Genomic DNA, 15,749 nt, shown 5'->3' with positions numbered 1-15,749 from the left:
AAAACCCAGAAAACCACAATTCCCCTCACCAAAAAACCCCAAACACAGCAACAGAAAACCAAACCCAATGCCAAAACTCACCTCAAACCTCCCAGAATTAAAGAAAAGAAAACAAAGAGCTCCTGAAGAGCAGGGTGCTGTCAGGGGATGAAAAGGGCCCAGCATGAGGAAGAGCAATTAGTGCTCTTGTTTCTCTCTTGTGGCCACAGTGAGTTTTCAATCCAGTTTTGACAAGGCTTAGCTGTTCCATTTCCCCAGATGTGTTGTTGCAGCTACTACCAACCAGTCCCAACAGATGATTAAAGGGGTGAGGAAAGGAAGTGATGTCATGCTTTCCAAGGAAGGAAAGGATCAGGACAGATGTAACTTACCCTAGTTCTTAACAACACGTTCCTACAAATAGAAAGCAATGCTGAAGCTATTACTGTCACCACTCAGGCATGATGAGAAGTGTTAAAAGTAATGAGCTACCTATCTGAACACATAAAAATGAGGTAAAGCATGGTATAATGATTATCAGACATTTCAGCTAGTTTTGAAACAGGGATAATACGTGTTCTGCAAACTATCCATCAAAGGTATCTTGCATTATTCCATGTGACAGATTAAGTGGCTGATCTCAGTGCATGTGAAATTGCCAGATATCCAAGAACTTAAGAAAACCCAGGCCAGTTTTCACAAAGAGTCTGGGCTTAGGAATAGTAAAAATTACTACCAGCTTTTTTTCTGCCAAAATGCCAGAATTCATGTGGCTTAAAACATAAAAATGAGAGAAAGACTCTGCGCAGAGAACCAGGCAAGGAAAGGCAAATCACAGTGTAAGAAGTGTAACAAACTGAGACCGTGACAAAAGGCTAAAAGAAACTCCCATGGAATCACAAAATATAAACATTGTGGGGTGGCATACCTGGAGAGAATTATGCAGTAATTTTGAAAAGTTAATGTTTAAAGCATAGCCATTTTGGGTGAGTTTATAGCTATTCACCACTTATAGGACAACCAGAATACTATTTTAGCAGGAATTAAAGACAAATTGGGATTGAATGATGCAGGGTGGGTAAAACTTGTGTTATGGTGAATGCTTGCTCAATAAAAAACAAACAAACAAACTTCAAAAAACCAGTGTAACACAAAAAAGTGTCCTCAGGATGTCTTTGTGCTGTCCATAGCACAAAGTACTATGTATAGACTCAACTTTTGTTTCCATATCAGGAGAACAGGCCATCTATTACAGAAAGGATACAGCTGGTGGGAAATTTAATTTGTAAGATTTGGTATGATCTGCAAGAATCGGGCCAGATGATACTAATTTATTCTGCAATTCTATCATGCATGCTGCCTCTTAAAAATGAATTTATTTGCACACACTCAAGTATTCAATTGAAGGAAACACATGGAACAAAATGTAAAGAAAAATAACACAACAGTGTTTCATCTTGACCAAAAGGATTGCAACCTAAACAGCTTCCCGTGATATCACCCCAAAATGGATGAATTCCAAGGTCTGATAATAGATGTAACACACCCTTGGAAGCTTGCTCAGTGCCAAACTTTGTATCCCTTATGAGAAACAGTTGTGTGCTATAAGCACTCAAAACTTTACTGATATTAAGCTTTATGGAATTATTTTGCTTTCAATCAACTCAGGAATGTTCTGCTCTTAAATTAACTGCTAATTCCTAATGCAAACCTGCTATCCATACATACTGCTATTACTCCTTGATTTGAAAGTCATTCTCTTTCTCCACCAAAGTTGCCAGAAATTGTTGCAGTTTTCTTTTGTTCAATTAAAAAATGACATTAGGCTTTTTAAAATACTCTTTGTGTTCTAAAAATCCCATTCTATACTGTGGTGAAATGCTACAACAAATCAATGAACATAACTTGCTAATACTGTCTAAGCTTTGCCTGATTTAACTTTTTATGTTTTGCCCTCTTAATTCTGGAGCATTCAATTCCAAGTATTTTCAAAATATTACTTTTGCAGTATTTTTTCATAATTTTGGAAATTGGCCTCTGCCTATCAAATTTCCTTTTCTGAAAGTTAATACGTATTAGATGTCTTTACCCCTCATATACTGTATCAATAGCTTTTCTCTTTTCTTTTTTTTTTATTTTTTATTTTATTTTATTTTATTTTTTCTTTTCTTTTTTTTTTTTTTTTTTTTTTTTTTGGAAAGGAGGGTAAAGAGAGAGAGGAAAAGATAAACCTGCTATTTAGAGGGTTTTATATTTTTGCTAAGTTGTTTATATTTGTGTAACTACTTGTAAGAAAATATTAATTGAAGTTATATATCAGATTTGTCAGTTGACTTTCACTGCATCACCAACCTTATGTTTTCAAGAACAAGTCAGCACTTCAAGACAGATGATCCACAAGTAATTAAGGCAAATGATATCCCAAGCCAGAGATTTAGAGTTCTTGGTCACCATATTAAGAGTATTACTGGCTTTAAGACACTGAAAGTCCATCCATGTTACTTTTCCTGCCACAGCACAGCCTTTTGTCATGGTTTACAAGATGGTAAATTTATATTTTTGCACAAATGTTTTCAACCTGCAGTGGTAGTACAGCACGGTAAGACACCAGCTTAAGGTGTTTCTTTAAGCAGCAGGAGGTTTAGCATCACCCCTGTGTTCAATTTTGATACAATTTGTTACCATAAAACAGCTCTGGCATTTTAAAGAAATTCCTCACACAGATAATATCTGGACCACTGTTTTTCACATCAATTTTAGCAGCATCCGTGGTTCACAAAACAGGTGACTTCCTTGAGATTGGGAAGAGGTACCTGCAAAATTACATAGGAGCCAAGCTAGGCTGGAGGTATTTTTACCTTAAAAATGTCCATGTTGAATGCCTTCACAATCTGAAATCAATCTCTGGGATGCCTCCTTCTCTGTGTCACATTGCAGAATATGTTTCCTTTTGAAAAAGTCTTGAGATTGTTAGAGGAGATTCCAGATGTGACTTGCACTTCTGTGCCTGGGGTGCATAGAGGAGATCTTAAATCACATTTCTGGGAAATGAATGAACATACCTCCATGCTAAAAAAATCCCAGTTCACAATTCTGGTTTAAGTGGCCACCTTTCAGGAGAGAGGCGTCTCTTTAAAGCATCATTTTCAGGTGCAGCATCCTGCTTGCAGTTTTTGTAGAAAAATGTGTGTGAAACTGGATGCTTTTACATTTCACTGATTAACTGCTATAGAAAAAAAAATAGTTTTCTATTAACAGCTTATTGGCTGGTAAGCTGTTATCTTTTTTCTAGCACTTAGGTTAATGACAGGTTAATCTTGCTAAGACAAATCTGACACACATCTTTTTCAGGAAATCAGAAAACCAATAAAAGCCTAATCAGTTCACATGTGGCCACATAATGCCTCTCTACTACTTGCTGTTAATATGACCAGGCATTATTTTATCAGGTTAAACCAATGTTTTATGTAATCTTCAGCTGGAGTCAACAACAGGGAAAAGCAAACAAACCAGAATGAAAACAATCAGGCTCAATAAAGTTGCAGTGAAAGGAGGAAGAATGGGCCTGGAGGGGTTAAATTTTTCCCCAACCTTTTTGAGTGATCAATGTGCATCCCAAAGTCTGAAGACTGACAGCACCAATACATTTTTATCCCAGCCAGTTTAACTAAAAGCATTACTCATGCTGTGCCTTATAATTTAGACTTGAATTAACATACAACTTTATTTACTACTCTCTAGACATTCTATTTGTTCTAGCACAACACAGAAATGTGGGGCAAGGTGAGTTATAGGAGCTATAACACCACATTATTTTGCAATTGTGTATACATTACCATTCTTATCCCTTTCTTTCAGGAATGAAATCTGTAGTGAGAGAGCCCTGGTCTCTATCCAAGGCAAAGACATTTGCTTAGTTCACACATACACCCTTCCCCTGTCTTTAATCTTTCAAGATGTGTGTGTGGGTGGAGTTTCAGCCATCTGAAATAAGTGGTTCTATCTTTTTGATACTTGAGGGAATGTGAGAAAAATCTAACTGAGGAAAAGTTAATTTTTTGTTCTGAATAAAAAAAGGTAGCAAAGTACAATGAGCTAACTGTCTCTAAAATGGTTTGGGAGCTACTCTAATGGAAAAACAAATAGAATCAAACCTTCACAGAAGTAACGCAATTAGTACCCTTGTCAAAAGCATGATCTGCAGTAGTGTAAGAGGTTATTGCCAAATCTAAGAAGTTTTAATCCTGAGTTGATCCAATCACTGTAATAAAATTACCATTGCAGAAGATGAGCTTCATCATTTGTGAGCTAAAAGATAAGTGGAAATATTTGTGGTTTAGCAAATGAATGCCCTTTTCCAAAGCGCTTGCTAACTGTACAGTATATATCAAATGTGCTTCTGAATTTGGTATTTCACACAGCCTCTGTCAACGGGAGAAAAAAAAAAATCCATGTCTTTTTCTGAACTACTAACTGGTTTCAAAATGAAGATGTTAAAATATATAGGCAGTATCTACAATTACAAGAAAATTTTTCACTGAGAAATGAGATATGGTAAAATTTAATCACCATGTTTACAATTTTAAGATCAGTGTGTGAGGTAAAGGTCCTAGGAGAGAAAATTTTTAATAGACACCAAATTCTGTATGCTTGAGGCTTATTACCATATTAATGGTTCCCTGAACGACCACTATGATAAAAGCAGCTAGAGCTAACCTTATATTTGTGTTTAGATGTGCAGCAAATGTGAGTGAAACAATAGAGAGTTACATGAAAATATGTGCAACAATAGCAAAAACAGCACACGCCTATTTCTGGGAGACTTGGAGATTGTTCCAGGGAAGTTAGTATCCATTGAAGTGCTAAGGAATGTCATAATTTATACATTAAAACCTAACCAAACCAGCTCAACATTAAATCTGTTAATTTTTCATAAAAAGTCAAATACCATTTACAGAGTACAGAAGTTCCTGCAACTGCGCCATAGGCTGCCCTTTGTTTGATCTTCCCTATGTGGTATTTAACAGAACAGATTTTTAATTTTTTTTTTTTTAAATTTTACTGTGTTTCCTCTTCTATGTGCCTCTGTCTGTCAAATGACAAAACAAAAAACTTGTGTTTCATTGACACTCTGGCCTATGGACACACATGATCCCCTGGGAAAAATCAGTGGTTATTTAATTATTAAAACTACCTCAGAATTTGAAATGAGGTTTCTAATGTTCTTGGAAAAGAAAGCACAAAAGCATTTACTATACACACTCCAAAAACATTTTCAGCCCAGGGTTTGTTTTATTTGTGCAAGAACCCTTTTAAAAATACTGAAAACAATTCCTCCTTCAAGAAATTCTCTCTTCAATGAGTCTAAAACAAGCAAGATTCAGTATGTGGGGCTGTCTTACATCAGTTCCTGCTTTGTGACAAATGCCTTTTGGAAGTTTGTCTTGCTTTAATCACTTGGTGTTTAGTGCACAGAGCTTTAGTGAAGCAAGTAACTGCTACCATGGCGGCCCAGCAGCTCGAGAGCCGTACAAACCCAGCTCAGGGGCAGCCCAGGAGACAGCCGCTGGGGGGAGACCTGGGTGGCTCTCACCTGCACATCTCTCCCACAAACTGTGTGTCAGCCATCAAGCAGGGCTCACAAAGAAAGAACAAATATTTTACTTCTAATTAGGTCTGGCAAATCACTTTTGACATCATTTGCATAATCTTCAGTGTTTCTGAAAGCACATTTGAACCTGCTTGGTTACAAAAGAAACACTTTGCAGAGCTAAAGGTAAGGTGGAGAATGGGAGACTGCAATACTCTATATCAGGAGCATGGGATGATCCTCATGGATCCACAGGGAAAGAATATGCTCATCATCCAGGTGATCTAGTTTTCTTTGGAGATGGGAAGTCTTTATCCTGAGTACAGCAGCTTTTAGAACCCACTTTTTGCAAGTGCCCCTTTTCCCCCTACATTTCTCTGGGCAGAGAAATGACAGAACTGATCACTCAAGTAAAATTAGTTTTGGTGCTTGTTTTTCTGAACAGTCATGTACTCCTCAGAGATGGGAAGAGGCCAGGCTATGCTGAGACCTCCACCACTTCTGCATGGTTAGACTACTTAAGAATTATCCATGCTTGATTTTACAGAATAACTCATGAGTAAGTGTAAAGTTTGACCTTTTCTAGTTCCCTGCTAACACTGAATGGGTTTCTAATGAGGTAGACTATCCCTGTGAGACACAACATGACTTTTCTGGGGACAAGTTTTTATTTTGCACTATGTTAAGCCAAAAGCTGACTGTGTGCATGGAGTATTTTCATTTTTATTCTAGCACCATTTCATAAGTATTTGGTAGAAAGCATGAAACCAAACAAAGAAATAAATTCGTTCCTGGAGCTCTGCTGCCTCCAGAATGAAGAGCTAGCTGTTTGTGGTCCTAATGAAAAGCCCTCTAGGAAAAAGGTGAGTGAAATTTTGGCACTTCATTATATATGCCTGTCATTAAATGGTAAAGACTCATTGAATGACTGTTCAAAAGGTTAGCTACTGACATTTTAAGTTAATGCTCAGACTCAGCATGCCCCCTGATGTAGCAGCACAAAGAAACAACTACAGAAATAAGCTGCAAACCCCCCTTTCCAAATGCATAACTACCCTTACAAGCAGGTAGGAAAAAAAAAGGTCACTTCAGCTGTGGACACCTCCTTTCTCAGAGATTGTTCAGCCTGTTCTGGTAATATCAAACCACCTCTCCCTACTCCCATGCAGGGCAAAGACACAAACTGCAGGCATACAATTTCCTGAGCGTTACCACCGGAACTCTGTATGTTCTTAGAAAACTTAGAAAATGGAAATATGAAATGTCCCTTCATTTTTTCTTCTTCACCTTTTCTTGAGGTCAGGTGTTAACTAGACTCTCCAGAAGACTGGAGGATGAGCAGAATGCAATTTTATCAAATAAAACTACTTACCAAAAATGGGAATAGGAATATGTTTTAATATGAGCAGTTTGCATGGTAAATTTTCATAGATCAAACTAGTTCAACACTAAATTATATCTCACTTTGGGATTCCTTAAGAGCTATTTTGCAAACATTTTCAACACATAAAAACCACATTATGTTCAGATTTTTTCTCCATAATATTCTTTGGCTTTGTAAATGTGGTCACTCAACATAAAATTATATTTGGAATTTCTTGATGGAATAAATGCATGTATCAATTTCATAAGTGTGAGGCCAAAATCCTACAGGTAAATCTGTGATCTGGTTCAGCCCAAGGGCCCTTCTCACCACCTAGTCTGTTGCCAGAAATGCTATAAAAAATTCTAAAGGGAGAAGTGGAACAGGGCAAGCCATATGTAGGGGAAAGCTGCAACAGCTTTCAGCTAATTTCAGATGAATTTTTTTTGGTGAGATTTCCATTCATTTTTTAGAAAAAAGCTAAAGTATGTTTATACATAAAAACAAGCACAAATTCTCAAATTATGAATGCATTTATACTTCCTTTCTGGGAAAAAAACTAGTACCACTTAAGCCATGTGTAACAATGCCTATTTTCTCTTCTTTTTTTCATTTTTCTTTCCTAAAAATAAAGGTTTGCATTGCATTTTTAAAAGTATATATTATGCATTACTTTTCTGTATTGTGCTATCACTACATTTTTGGAATTCATTTACTATTCTTTGGTAAGTGACTTAATTTCAAGAGATTTTGTAGTTTGAGAGAGAATTTTGGAAAAAGGGACTCCAGTGAAAGCAATGGTGTTCTACTTGAAAAGACTGGTGTATGAAGAGGTAGTATAAAGCCACCATGATAAAATGCAAACATTTGTCAAAATTCCTTTGGATCCATGCACAACTGAAGTGTTACTCCGTATTCATTTGTACAGAGGAAAAAACATTTATCTAACTGCAAGGGTCCTTTGAAGGTATTACCACTAAGATAAAAGCAAATTCAGAGGATGGAGTTATATTTAGATTTTTCAAGAGCAATTGGCAAGGGATTTAAATCAAAGAAGGTACAATAGAATATGGAATAATAAAGCTGTCCAAAAGAAAAAAAAAAAAAGCTAGAGACTGCTCTCAGACTGAAAAGCCAATAGTTTATATAGTTTAGATAAATGTGAGATGTTCTAAGGAAAAATAAAAGTCAGTATGGCAGTAACACAAGTGTATCAAATTAAATTTTAAAGTAAAGTTTCAGCATTTCTGTGATAGCTGGTGCATGATGGCTCCTGAAACCTTTATTTGCCTAATTTATGGACCATCAGTGTATTCCTATATTCTACATCCTCTAAACTCTTAACTTTACTAAATTCTTGTCTCATAATTCTTCTGGGAGAGCAAACAACTTGGCATAAATGAACCAGGATTAAGTAAGAACTGAAAACATTGGGCTAAATAGAACATAGGGATTATGCTACCAAGCAATTAAATACCAAGATATAGAAGATATGCACAACAAAACCAAAGATAATCAATGCTGGAATAGACAAGCTTCAGAAAAAAAAAAGAAAACTAGATGAAGACCAGAGTAATCCAAGTGGTTAACTTGGTGAGAAGCAACATTCCCAAAAGAAATTTTAAGGAAATAATACTAAGAAGATGTGTGCATTTGGCAAACTAGAGGAGAAATTCTGAAATAAAAATAATTTTACTTGTAACTTAATTTATTGGTAATTTCTGATCAATGTATCAACTATATAGGAAGATGTAATTTGTTCTAGAGAATAAAGAAATATAAATAGGAACTGTGATGTTTGATAATGAGGAACTTCTTTGCAAATCCCTTAAGAAGAGCAGAAAAAATATCAAATATACAGATGAGCTGAAGGGATAAGAGTATTACAAGCTTTGCAAAGAACATCATGAGAGGTGGAGTCAAAGTGCTTTCCTGTAGCTGGAGTGATTTCAGTTTTTCTATTAAAAACAGATTCAAAGATAATCCACACAACTACTGACCATCCTTATGCGAGCATGTTTCTGGCTGTCAACTTTTGCAAGACTTAAGATGTGTCCAAGCATCTGATTCTTATATAAACTATGGTCAGAAACCAGAGTGGAGAAGTCCCACTTCTGGAAGGAAGATCCAATAGCTGTCTCTCTGTCACAGAACAGGCTGTGGTGCTGAGACCCAGTCTCTGGAGGTGTTCCCTGTGCAGCTGAAGAGCAGCTGGTGCCATGGCACAACTACTGCAGCTCCAGCTGCTGCAGGGGGCAGAAGGGTTTGTGTGACACTGCCCAGCCTGTGAGCACACAGCACAATGGACACAGGAGAACTGATTTCATATCAATTAACAAAATCAGCTTAATATACACTTGTGGGGCTACAATGACAAATAAAACATGAAGCAATTTTTTATCCTTTTATTGCTATCTAGCAAAGGGCAGAAATTACCTGAGGTGCTGTGCCTTCATCTCTGATTATTAGTAAGAACTCTGTCAGTCCTCTTCTTGGAAAATAGTGGAATAGTTTGAAAAAGAGCATAATGTGACAGAAAGATGGAATGAGGTAGTCTAAAAATGAACATGCCAAGTAATTTTTAGAATTACGCAACCACTGCATATCTATTCCATAAGGAAAATTTGAACTGTTAAGACAGCAATTAGACATCAAATATATTTAAGGAGAGTCTTATGATCTCTTTTTCTCTCAAGAAAAGACAGATTCAGAAATGAGGATTAAAAGAAGGGTATTTTGCATCACAAAATGGTAATTTGACCAAGCAGTAATTTTCTGTTCCCTAAATATGGCAGAAACAAGCAGATGTCCTAGGTCACACTATTAGAAGTTTGTTTCTGAGAACAAGAACTTTGTCATCTGAAGAAGCACGAAACTATACGGTTTTGTGGTGCAAATTTCTGTGAACAGCAAATGTTTGCCCCTTGATCTAATGCAACAGTACTTAATGCAAGATTTCTCCTTGGAAACCATATGCTGGGCTTAGGCTCAAGAACCTGAAAGACATACTTGCATTTGAACCACTTTTGACCACTCCTTCCAGGGACTAAGGACAACAATTCATTAACAACATTTAGGAAACAACTTGGCTGTAAACTACTAATATACCCTCTTCCTTACAACCTAAATTCCTTAAATGTATTACTGCTTTAAAGCAAACACTGATTTCTTTATTTCAGGTTTAGGAAGAAGAAAGTCTACGTCCTTCAAACTTGTCAACATCTGTTTAATTCCCAGCAAACTTGGTGTTTGGCAATAATGTATAATTATTTCAGATGTTATTTGCATCTGTACTGCCTTTGGATAAGAGGTTACAGCAGCTGATTGTAGATTCTTAATGCCCATATGAAAACCTCTGAGTTAAGGCAAACTTAAAAAAAAAAATTATATATTAAATGTAGTATCATTGTTTTAGTGTTTGTGCAGTCAGAATATTTTTTGTGGAAAATAGATGGATTTAGAGATTTTTTGTATTTTTTTTTACAAAAAGTGTGTTCAAACAAATAATATTTAACTAGGCGATGTATAGCTGCCGTGGGACGAGTACCTGTGGCCCACAGTCCCTTTAACCACTCTGCTTTTTTATCTTTTCTTCCCAGGAGATAGGGAGGGAAGGAAAGCCAGAAAACAAACAAAAATATCCACTGTTCAGTTCTCAAATCCAGACTGAGTTCAGCAGAACTTTTTAAAGACAAACCACAAATGAGTCAAAAGCTGGATAATCTTCAAGTAACAGCTCACCTGTGACTGCAGATTTTCTGTTTGCTTTTGATGTCTCTCAATTGACTCTTTTAAGATGATTTTTTTTTTTTGTCATTTGAAAAATGTAGTAGTTTCTTCAAAGTGCTCAGAGGAATAGAGGGTAAGCACCCTGGTCTATCACACCTACAATATAGAGCCAATCAATACATGAGAAAGAAGCAGCAAGAGAAGAATATTATGTGCTATCATTATCTTGCATTACCTGGCAAGAGGTTATCTTTAATGATTTAAAACACAGCACTGTTCTCACACAGTGTTGTTCTCCAGAGTGACTGGAAGAAAGGCTTTGTCTTATACAATAGATCCTTCTCTGAATGCACTCCGCATCATTCCTGTTAAGATCAAATGATAAAACAGGCATTTTTAATTTTAGCTGTCAGCTCTAGGAAGCATACACTTCTCAGATGCATGCACAGTACCACTGCTTACTGTATCTGCAAGAAAGGCTAGTTAATTGCAACGGAGGCAGGTAAAAGCCACTTTTTTTGGTAAAGATTGTGCTAAAATTATACAACCAGAATAGAGCACTGATGTGAGGAGACTGGCTGAGCATCACAAGGACAACAGCCTTTCCTTGTCACTTAGTTTCTTTTAGTAGAACTACCAGAAGCAAGGTTTCATTTGAAATTTTGTTTGCAAAGTTAATTTTCAGACTAGAACTACGCCATGCATACAGGTCTCCGACATGACTTTGTACCCTCTGCCCAAAGAAAAGGGTCTCCAACTCTCTCCATGGGATGCGTGTCTCCTCCACTTCTCACACAGAACAGTTTTTTGATAAGATCCCACAAGGCTGCCTGGTTTTCAGTCACGCATCCATTTACCCTCACTAGGATGAGGCCCTGGGAACTGAAACTATGAACAGGAGAGAAAAAGTTGGGTGACTCAAATGTTTAAGTTCACTATTAGGCTGGGTCCAACAGGAGCCATAAATATTTGATGTATGTTTGCAGAGATGGAACAGAACCACACCCTATTATTAGGTCATGAGAGTGAACTTATCTGAGGGAATTTGCTGTCAGCTGTGCCTGGTCAAAAGATGCTATGTATTTTATTCCCTATAACTACATTTAGACAAGTATATGCAATAACAGAGCAAATTATAAACACAAAAGGTCATTCAACATTTAGTTTCTACACATTCTTTACTAGGTGTAATTTATTACTGTAGCAACACAGAAGTAGCTAGTGGAGGAACAACAACATCAAAAGGACTCAAGGGATGAATTGAAAGATTAGTTTCCTCCAAAGCCATGGGGATTTTTTGGACAAGTCCTTAGAACCCCTGCCTTCTACACTAGAGGAGTATGTTTGAACTCTCCATGTAAGACACAAATTGAGGGACAACCAGAGAGAGCAAACCAAAGCAGTTACCAAATTATTGTAAATGTGGGACCTAATGTCTAACCCTATGCCCCATCTTTTCCTTACTTCTGAATAATATGCTTAACTGCATCCTTCATGACCAAGGATTTCTTGGACCTTGTATTAATTTAATGTATCAAGATGAATGCAAGCAAACAACTGTTGTTAAAAACAAAAGCGAATCTTCAGAGTAGCCCATCACAGAGGAGCCTGCTTTTCATATTCCCTGACCTATTGCCACATCCCAGAATGGGTAACTCCCAGGGTAGATGAAGTACCATGACTTGAAGTGTGAGAGATGATGGCCCATCCAGGAGTAGGAATGACTGAAACCTGCTGTCAGCCTTCTCATCAAAAAGTCAGGAACTGGAAGCATAAATCCTTCAAGGAGAGAAAATGTGATGCCATAGATATGACATGACACATAAAAACTAACTGAAGTAATTCCAAAAGGTTTCCAAGAGTGATGTCCCGAACAGAAATCACAATACTAATGAAGAAAACATATATCATTTTGTAGCTGGTGCAGTGTAGCCCTGGTGCCCAGTACATAGTGTATTGCCATGCTAGCAGCAGTATTGAGTTTCCAAGGCCTCAGGCAGCAGCTCTCCAAGTTTACTTTGTCTAAGCGTCTCTTGAGCTGCTTGCAATTCCCCAGCTTAACTGTAATAGAAATTTTTTTGAATGACCATGCGGTTATGCTTAATTTGCTTTATTTTTGCTTATCTTTGTATGGTACAATAGCTTTATCCAGATATTCTCTGTAAAAGACATGGTATGACAGCACCTTGGAAAGTGGGTACACAGGAGATGGTCTAGAGAACTACAGGCATGGGATGGTAAAAGATGGGTCAGTCTCACACAGGAGCCTTTGCACTATTTACAACTCACCAATGGTCAGCTGGAGAAATGCAGACTGACAGCTGAGCAACACCTCCTGCAGAGGTACAAAGAAAATGGAGAACAAACATGCAGTTTATGTGAAATAGCCCATTAATTCTAGGAATTCTAGGAAATTCAGCTGTACCATGAACTACTCAGTAAAGAGCAAGCAAGGTGCATGACACATTAGCAAACACAGAAACATTACTCAAGGAGCTCCTAAGATGAGACAGGAGAAACCAAAAAGATCATATTCTTCATGGCTAAAGATTTGAGCTGCACGATCCCCTGTTATTTCTGAAAGCTTCAATGCCCAAGGGAAGTCTGAACATAATATCAGGAGAAGTAGCAGATACTAGGAAGCATGAATGTGACAGCTCTATAGTATTACACTTTTCCTCTTAAATTACTTATCTTTTTTCAATGATGACTTCAATGGGATAATAAACACTATTTAATTATACAGTAAATTTTCCATTTGGATTTAAATTAAATTCTTGGCATTACACATAATGTGCTTCTTTTTTTGCCCTGAATACAAATGTGAGGTTAATGATATGTAGGTATGATTTTACTTACAGAGGCCATTCTATGCCAGGATTTTGCATAATTAGTATGTGCTATTCAAAATAATAATAATTTCCTTCCTTCACTCATCCAAATTTAAAATCAAAACTGCTGAACCATGTGATTTGTTTTTCCTGGTATAATTTTTAAAAGTTCATTGCTATCTAGTAGTAATTTAAATGCTTACACTCTTTTGGTTCCTACTTGGTCAAAACTGAGTGTACAACTGACTGTTGTATACAGTCTTTTTGTGTGACTTAAGCAGTAATAAAGGGAGGAGAATATTTTCTAAATGTTGCTTCCTATGTGAGAGAAATCATTATTTTTCTAATTATCAGTCCAACATCTTAAAGATATCTGAGAAATGACTAACCAGTAAATCTGCTGTCATATTGCAATTCACATTGCTGGCTTTCTTTCCCACTCCACTGAATTCCAACACTCTTAGTGTCACAGAAGTCACAGAAATGCACAAAGTATTGTGCTGCTGTTGTGGAAGCAGCAGCTCGACACTTCAACTCTGGCTTAACTTCCTGTTCTACTGGTTTTGCTCCAGAAGGTGATCAATTGCATTTGAATTCAAGTGCCCTGGGAAAATCAGACAGATATTAAATTTTAGGACTTGCAATTTATTATTCAAGTCATTGTGTCTTTCTGAATCTGAAAATGAGTACCTTGCATGCTACTTTGACAGTGTAAGGTTCTGATCTAAGGTAAATTTTGGTGAGTCCTATTAATTTAAAATTTATCAATAGTTTTTCTGTGCTGCAGTGGAGACTTTTCTGCCAGTGATATAGGCTGAGCATTAAGTGCAAGTAGAAGTCAAATATTTGGTTCTTCTGCAACAATTTTTCAATCTTTGATGTATGAAAATGTATCTCATGCACAAAGGAAATAATTTTATATTTTTGACTCTACACTGAACAGAAGAACATATATAATATAGAGGCATTTAAAATTTCATACACCATCTCTTTTTCCTTTTTAACTGTAAACACAATTTAAATGTCACATTCTTCACTCTTAGTGTTATTACAGTAGTCTCCTTCATGAAAACAGACAACCCAAACAATAAAATACTGTATTTCAGAGACATTGAGGGGAAAGAATACCCACCCTGTTACAGGAGGTTCTCCTTGAAGACACCTCTTATTAAACTTTTGACTTGGAACATCTGTCTCCTCAGTTCTTTGGAATGACTTGTGCTGCACTTGTTTAACTGTGTTATGATAAACTGAGACATAGGAATAGCTTCCTATTATAAAGTCAGTAGATCAAGCTGACCATCTGTAAAATAAACATTTCCATGGGATGGCTGGAAGATGTGAGGAAAAAAGGTTGAAAATTAAACCTGAACTAAACTGTCAAGGCCTCTGCTCACAGTGTGTTGCTGATATGAAGAGTCCTGCCTTGCATGCCTCTGGTATGCAAGGAAGAGTGAGACAACTTTAAAGGGCGCACACTTCTGTAAGATAATACTCATAAGAAGAGTTTAGAATGATGATTAATGTTAGATTTAGATGGTTAGACTTAGATTAAAAATTTTGCCTCCATTCTTCTTTTCTTGAAGTAATGAGTCCTAGTATACTGTGATGCTCTGAACTGCTGCAGTCTCTTGTGTGTCTTCAGAAGTGACCAAACAAAAACTGACAGAAATGAAATCAGCAAATCAGCCTTTACAAAATATTAACACAATTTTTAGGCAGAGATGAAAAATGAAGGAAGAGGGCATTAAGAAATAAAACATACGTGGAAAGAATCAAATGAGAGAACAGTAATGTATTCTTGAGGTGCTGGTAAGAGCAGAAGCAAGGTGTTTTATTTTTATGACTTTTTAGGGTTACTACCTTGCGAAATTCTAACTCTATTTCACTTTATATAGTTCCAAATACATTGGCTTACCACACTGAGTAACAATGGGGACTTCTGCTGCCTGGCCTCATTAATATTGAGTTGCCCCTGAGGCTTTCCCAGACCATTTGTCACTTACAAACTAAACACATTCCAGAATGAAGCTACCCTCTTTGCATTTAAAAAAAAAAACCTAAACCAAACTTGAAAACCAGCCAGTTATCCTGTGCATGAGCAACATGTTGGAGTAGCTTTCAGAGTATATGGCTGAAGAATGTACATATGGGAAGCAAATTTTATCCATATCAAGAAGCACACCTGGACAAGAGGCTAACTGAAACAAGTAGCTGCCAGGACACAGGCCTGTGTGACATCATGCTGCCCTTCAAG

The 15,749-nt window shown here is 36.9% G+C and overlaps 1 long non-coding RNA gene across 1 annotated transcript; it reads right to left on the bottom strand.

The window, feature by feature from the left end:
* Positions 1 to 2,218: 2,218 nt before the first annotated feature.
* Positions 2,219 to 14,012, bottom strand: LOC128804278 (uncharacterized). Its single transcript, XR_008435992.1, has 4 exons — positions 13,882 to 14,012; positions 10,897 to 11,026; positions 10,674 to 10,817; positions 2,219 to 2,986 (listed from the first exon to the last, which is right to left on the bottom strand). It is a non-coding gene; the product is annotated as an uncharacterized LOC128804278 (long non-coding RNA).
* Positions 14,013 to 15,749: the final 1,737 nt, after the last annotated feature.

The sequence above is a fragment of the Vidua macroura genome, chromosome 2, assembly GCF_024509145.1.
Source record: "Vidua macroura isolate BioBank_ID:100142 chromosome 2, ASM2450914v1, whole genome shotgun sequence".
NCBI classification, from domain to species: Eukaryota; Metazoa; Chordata; class Aves; order Passeriformes; family Viduidae; genus Vidua; species Vidua macroura.
The sequence above is the reverse complement of the archived record's forward strand: the minus strand, read 5'-3'. Positions and strand labels throughout refer to the sequence as shown.